Raw genomic sequence first — 7,847 nt, forward strand, 5'->3', positions numbered from 1 at the left:
GATACTGAGAAAAATGTCATTTCCAAAGGAAGCCGAATGCAAAGTAAATGCACAGCAAGAAGTTCCCTCCCAGCCCAGATACGATCATCTCCGGGCACCACAAGCAAGGCATCCGGGCTGGCCTCTAGCCTGCAGGACTGCTCACATTAGCCTCCTGCACCTTAGCAGATTTATTGGATTTTGAGCAATAAAAACCACATTTAGCAAGCATATCAGGGGCTCAGCAGTGCTCTTTCACCTCCCTCTATCATATGCAGACAGGAATGAAACTTAATGGATACAGATGGGGGAAAAAAGCACCCTCACATAAAAATGAGACATGATTCAACTCAAAGGTTAGTGTTGAGGAGGAGGGAACAAGTCAGTGGCTGTTTGGGAAAAAGGCTAACAGACTAACTCTTACCATACTCTTCCCAAACATTTGTTCTGAAAAGAAAATGATGACTTCAAGTTATTGTCACCAGGAGCTCAAGCAAGCACAGATAACCTGGAAGATTCAAAGACATTCTTCTTCATCTTGAAATGTTCTTGTGTTTAACAATCTCACATGGGAACTACTTTAAGACGAAAGAATGAACTCATGACATTTTGAGTTGAACTAAGTACCTGTGGGTTTTTATATTCTCCTATGAGAACTTTGTGTAAAGTTTTCATGCTTGACTTTATGCTTCACAGTGGCTGGCCTTCCATGCAAGCCCCAAAACCAGCTTTAAGCTAACAAACAGGTCTCTCCCTTATAATAACAAAGAAAAAGCAGCTTGGGTTAAGAAGTTGCCAAAGACAGAGATAAGATCAATAATTTGCTGGCATTGTTTTTAAATTAACTTCTACAAATTTTAAGATATCTTTTCCTAGAAAGTACAAAGTTTGCTGATTAACCTCCTGCTCTCACGAGGTGGAACCTAATTAGAGGATGAACCTAACAAGGGCTGGAGCTGTAAAATCTCTGTAAGTGCATGGGTTGTCATTATAAAATAACCCAGAAACAAGGCAGATCAATAGAGTGGGATTCCACAAAATACCTGCTGAAATCCTCCTGAGCACCACTCTGCTGCTTGCTTCTCCAGTAATGTCATTCCCTGCCGTCCCTCCAGCTCCCTGATGGGGCTGTTAATCCTCCATAGGTGTAATCTTCTTTGAGAACTGACTGCTTAGCAAAATGCCGTTCACCCTGGCTGTTGACTGCTAATGTGAGCATCCACGTTAGCCCTGCAAGGAGGTTCTCAAATATTTCAGTGCCTTTAGGGTGCAATTAAATAACCGAGTGATTACCGAAATAGGCTGGAGAGTATTAAAGCTGGGAGCAGATGCCTCTGTTCCACATTGCAATAGAGCAGGTGGTATTTGCTCGTGTTGGAGCAGCCCCTCAGTGCACTGAACAAACCTCCTTCCTGAAATATTTAAAATTAGAAAGAAATCAGCTTGATCAGCCAGGAAAATTGATTAAGCTATCCAGAAAGTGGGAGTGAAAAGAAAATCCCAGCCTGTGACAGAAAAGCCTGCCTGTCCCACTGTCCAAGTGCAGCCAGTGGCCATGGGCAGCAGAACTGCTGCTTGAGGCAGCATTTCCCAGAGGCTCCTGATCACTATTCAAGTCCTGCAGTAACCTGCTCTTAGAAACTCTCAATACAGTTCCCCAGCCACACATTTTCCTGCCTCTTATTTTCTAAGCCTTATGTTCCTTAAAAAAAAAAAAAATCCCCACAACATTTCCTCCTTTTTTTTTTTTTGGTCCTTTTACATGAATTGTATAATCACCATCCCGAGAAACAAAAAATTAAAGTGGATATTGGTAATTATAGATACTTAATCGCAACACATTTTTCTACAGCTATAGAAAAATATTTGCTCTCTTTTCTGTTTTATGCAAGCACATAAAATTTACTCTTACTGCTGCTCCACATACCAAGGGCCTAATTCTGTGCTTGCCCATGTTGGCAGCTATTGACACGAATGAACTCAATTTCTGATTCACACCAGTTCATAATCAGATTACAGACTTCTCTGTTGATGGATGAAGAAGTTTTAATACCACCAGGGAGGCTGACTTGGGATCACTGCTAGGCTGCCAGCTCCCTCAGAATTATTAACCACCAGGAGCCCTGCTGTGTCTCAGTGCTGGGATTGTGTGAAACAGAACAGGGCATAGCCTGCCTCCACTCAGCTCCCCAAAAATCCTCCACCCCAAGCTGCTCTCAAGGGAAAGGCCAGCAGCTATCATACACTGCTGCTCATGGCCAGCAAGCTCACACACAGCTCAAGGTATCCCAGGAACAGCTATTCCAGTAGGATGGCAGTGTGGCCATACACACACACACGTGTTTATATGTACAGAATCCCACCTGCCCTGCAGCCTTCCACCTGGCTGCAGCTGTTGAAAGGCATGTGAAGGAAAATTCTCTCAAGTAAAGCACAACTTCAGGCAGACTCAATAAATCAGTGGGATGCCAGGCTTCAGCCTGGCTGCAGTGCCAGCAGCTGTTGCTGCTGTGTTAACCCACAAAGTTTGGTTACTGCAGTGAAAGATTTCTCCAAGTGGACACCTCTCCCCCTGGGAAAGCACCCTGTTATCCCTGCCAGGTGTTGTCATATTAACTGTACAGATGTCCACTCCTTTTAGCACTCCAAAACCCCCTCACAGCTTACTGTCTCCAGGTTTTGCAGGATGATTCCTAACCAGCCCAGCATGGTTCAGTAATTGAAATTTTGAGCAAAACCAAGGAGAATTCACTCCATTGCTGAAACACATGCTCCAAACTTATAATATCCAGTCCAGCATATGGAACTGATGAAGAAGTAAATATAGATCTTCCCCATTTATACAAGCTAATATCCACTGAAGTATGAGTACTTTTGTTATTACAACTTTTTGTTCTTCTTCACTACATTTATTACATATATATGTATATAAATATATATAAATATTTAGATTAAGTATTGGTAACTCTTTCCAGAAACAAAAGGTGTACTAAAAAATTCTTGTGCACAAAGGAATCGTTGGTGCACGATGATTCCTTCACTTAATTTTCTGTAAAGGTGAAAGTGAATGGTATTGAATTGCAGCCAGAAGATGAAAAACATTTTCCCTGTTACAATAATAATGGATTCTTTCAACTAGATTTTGCCTGCAAACATGGGATATCATGAAAATAGGCTCAGTAATGTCTACATATCATTGATTCAGTGCACAGAGTATGTTGTGAGAAAAGATGGAAAAAACAGCTTGCAAACAACTGCCTTGTTACCAGGGAAGAGAAGCAAGTGGTTTTTAAGATATAAAACTGCAAGCAGAGGCAAGAGAAAATGGTCTGTGCCTGACTGAGCTGAATGTGTCACCCACAAAGCCTGCACACACAGGAGGTGACTTTATGAGCAGTGCTTCCCAGGGCACCTCTTAGCAGGTCTCTATGGGCTGCTGAATGAATTCTGATGAACCACAGGCAGTGCCAGAAGCAAAGAGCATCTTCTTCAGAATCCCTCCAGTCTGTCTGGTGTGTGCTGTTACCCGACTCAAACAGGGAATGAGGAAAAAGCAACCCTGGGTCCTTTTCATTTTCAAATGAGGCTTCAGAGGAATAGCAATACTATCTAAGAAAACAAAACAAAATTAAGTGAAAACCCAACATCTATGGCCACCAAACTATATTCATTTTCTTTAGCACATTAGTTCTAAGTATGTATTGACAGATACACATACTTTACATGTGAGGAACTTCAGAAAAGAAGAATAAATCCCTTTTTATTTGGTCTCACAGTAATTCCACAGTAGACCTCAGGAGCACTGTGCTGCATCTCACTGCATTCATTCAGCCTTCTATTTGCACAAGCTATAGCAGTATAAAGAGAAGGTGAACCTGACCTATCTGAGAAGTAGATTTAATTTCATGCATAACTATTACTCACACTGCTAACAGGATTCAATATTTCTACCATTCCAGAGCTACAGGAGGAGTAATGCTTTTGCACATGTGAGGATTTAGAGGAGCACAGCCACCCATCTCCCTACCTGTGAGCGTTGCACTGTACTCAGGAAGTGCCACAAAATGCCAAAAGTAGTGTCAAGTGTCCTTCTGTACAGGTTTATGCCTCTTTACGCCTTAAGAGCTTGCTTGTCATGGGAAACACTGAACACCAAGCAGAGCACCTAGTCTGTAAGAACATCACAGCCCTGTCCAGTGCTGATTCTCCAGGATGTCCTTGCTCACTCAAGACAGGCCTGAGCATTGGATTTCTGGGTTGAGACCATAGCCAAAAGCAATTCCAGAAGGGATTTAGCAAAGGTTCAAGATTAGCACACAAGCTTGAATGAAATGTCAAGGAGGACAGAGTATTCTGCCTAAAAGGATCATCTCCCTTACTTTCAGTTTATATAATAATGTACCCAGAAACAAGCCCCCTTTTTAAAGATTAGACTCCAGGTAGTAGCTAAACTTCTGAAACAGTGTAAGAATTCCCACCCTGAGAGTCAGTCCAGCTTTCCAAGTATTTATGCATCTAAAAGGTAGCCCTGAAAACTTGTCAAGTCTTTGCCAAGTTTACTATAGCAGCACTTAATGTGATCAAATTCTTTGTCCCCTCAACATGAAGAAGTTACCCCAAAGTTCATTCTGCCTCTGGGATATTTTCACTGTGTATCACCCGACAGGAAATTTCAGAATGAGCCATTGTTTTGGGATGAGAAATATTGCCCTGAACTGTTCATATGTAGAGGTATCATCCTGAAATCAGCTGCCAGTAAAGTCAGAATGAAAAATTAAAAAAGGAAATTTTACATTATTTAATGGGGAAGTAGGGGATTTTATCATAGGTTTCAGAGGCTCCAGGAAAGATGTTTTCCAGATAAAATGAACCACGAAATTTGAAGGCAAACAGAAAAGGAAAAAGGGAAAAAAAGAGATACAACAGTTACATGTTTTCCATCAATTTTACAATAGTCTAATAAACACATACAGAAATTATATTATCATGCTTTCGGTTTTGGTGAAACACCACAATTTATGCTTACTGGGATGCTAAAAGCCTCAAACACAGGCTGACAGCTACAGTACCTGTAGGCAAACATTTTTCATAACATTTACTCATAACTTCTGAGACAAATGTAACACAGCTATCCTGCACACCCAATAAAAGGACACCAGCTCCAGACACATAATCCAGCCATTATTTTGATTGCAGTATGTTTTCCAAATTGTTTCAAAAATATGTTTTTATTAAAGTGCGTGATTTGTGCAAAGCGCTTCCAGGAGGTGTAAGAAAAACAGCAAAGAAATTGGAGCTTGCTTAACTAAGTTTATAAACCTGCTGTTTCAGCCTCAAAGATGAATTACACTGCAGGAGCACGTTCACTAAACATCCCTGCTCTCCTTCTTGCCCTCCTACCTATGTTCAAAGAATAGAATGGAAAAACATAAATCAAAGTCTCAGAACATATTTCTCCCCCAATTCCGAAGCTGCCATATCTCTATACCAGAATCATAATCCCCTGCAACACAAATAAAAAGCACAACCCAGCAATCACCTCTTCAAAATAATTACAGGCCACACAGTAATTTACACTTATCTAAAGCCTTTCACCCCAAGAATCCCAAAGCAATTTATACACAATAGAGATGGGGCTGATATGAAAACAATAATGCCAAGGAGCTAGTTGGGAATTGAGAGATTGTCTAACTCATGCGGATCTTTGCAATGCAAAACTCACCCATTATCCTGATAGCAGCTGAACCAAATCTATTAAAACCTTCTATCTCAAATTTAGGACTAGTTTAGACACTGACAGGCATGCTCTGAACCTTTCTTTAATTTCAGTCAATGATATTGAGAAATTAAGAAATTAAAAGACTTAAACAACACTGCCCAGCAGACATACACAGCTTCAGGAGGTGCTCATCTGAAGCACAACCAAGCCTAACACGTCCTTCTGGAAAGAGAGAAGGTCTAAATTCCTATGTCTGCTTCCCTTTTCCTTTATAAAATGTAATTCTAATCCAGCCAGGCTGTGGCTAAGTACTGGCCTACAGGCAGAGCTTCGCTCCTTCTGTGGTAGCTCTGAAATATCATCATTTACCTCCCAGCTGCTCAGTAAATTAAAGCAGACAGCCTACAGGTGCTGCTGGAGTCCCAACACTCTCAATAGCACCAGGCCACACAGCTACAAATGGGTCTTTAAGCAGAGCTGTGAAATAGCTGTTGGTTCCCTAATCCTCCAGCCGTGCCCCTGGGGCTCTGGGTGAGAGGAAGCTTGGGAAACTGGAGGGATATGTATTTCCAACAATTAACTGCTAATCCATTTACATTTTCAAAGCTGTTTTCATATGGGGAAAGGCTACTGGTCCTTTCTATATTATTAAACACAGATTTTGTTATGGATTTCCTCTGTCTTCAAAGTGCAGACACACCAATGTTGAAAGCATTCACTGTATGCTTTGTAGGATCCCCAAAAGGCATATTTGGGGCATATAAATATCTCTTTTGCAAGGTGAGTTATAGACACCAGCAACAGCAGAGCTACCTGAAAATCTTCATATCCAGAGAGATCCCTGCAAACCCCAGCATTTTAAGGGACAGCTAGATATCATTACCATATTTTAAAATTAGGAAATTGAAGCAAAACAACTTTGTGCCATAGAATGCTTCGGTCTTAAGGGTAGGCAACTCTTTTCCCTTACTTAACCCTCTGTAACATATTTCTCTGCCCAAACAGGAACATAGGCCTGTCAGGGAAATACAGGATTTTTAATGTTTTGAGTGAGAACAGCACACAGGCCAGGACTGCAGCATCTCATCTGCATGGCTAATGCATCTGCAGTCAATCTGATCACTGAAAGCATTAGCCTTGCTGCACCATCACGAGTGCTACTGCCTTAGGAAGGAGGAAAAGCTAAGTGTGTTTTGGGGAGCAGAATGGTTTTGTTTTGTTTTAAAATAAAATGGCATTGGGGAATTTTTACTATTTTTGCTACCTGCATGGTACCATGCTTCTGTTTCACTCCTGAGTGGCAGCTGCAGCATCTCTCAACAGGGAGACAGGACTTTGCTGTGAAAATGCAGAGAGTGAAGCCACTGGATGGGCAGTTTCTTGCACTTCCTCATGATCAGCTGACAGCTGATCCACTAACAACACCCAAAATAAGTGAATTATTCAAGCAGTTTTCATAATATTATACTGGAGATCGTTGATTGCATTGCCTCACAGTGGATTTCTTTTCCTTATTACTTTTTAGGGGCAAAGATGTCACAAAATGAACATCTTTGTTTAATTAAAATGTCCTTAGAAACTGCAAATATTCAGTGTTGTCTATTAAGAGACAGATGCCACAGAAAAAAAAAGTGAATGAATAACAGACCTCATAATGAGACTGGATTTGGCTAAACTGGGAAACTAAACCAGCAAATATATGGGGTTTATTTCTTTTTCAGTCTTCATATTGCTTCAATTTGTGGTTCACATCTTCAAGAGGTGAAAACCAATTTCATTTAGTAAAAAAGCTGCCCAAGAAGCTATGTCAATTTATACCACCTGGGAATCTCACTCTGTGCTAATCTGTTTCATTCATCCCCATTTCTTGACATACAACTGCCAAGGGACTAGCCTGGATCTGGAAATGTATTACCCAAGTGTCACCAGTAATGCTGTCTCTTTTTCTCCCATTCTCTCCAGAGCATCTATGCCAGAACTGACATCAAAAATGGATTTGTGAAAGTGAGTGGAGGCAAGGGCAAAGGAAAAAAGGGATGAAGGAGTAGGATTCTGTAGTCAATTCTGGATAAAACAGGCTCTGTCATTGCCTTTACTATAGAGAGGAGTTAATTCCATAGCTCAGTTTTATCTTCTGTGTTCATATATT

This window comes from Lichenostomus cassidix, chromosome 7 (assembly GCF_008360975.1).
Source record: "Lichenostomus cassidix isolate B80296 chromosome 7, HeHo_3.0, whole genome shotgun sequence".
NCBI lineage: Eukaryota > Metazoa > Chordata > Aves > Passeriformes > Meliphagidae > Lichenostomus > Lichenostomus cassidix.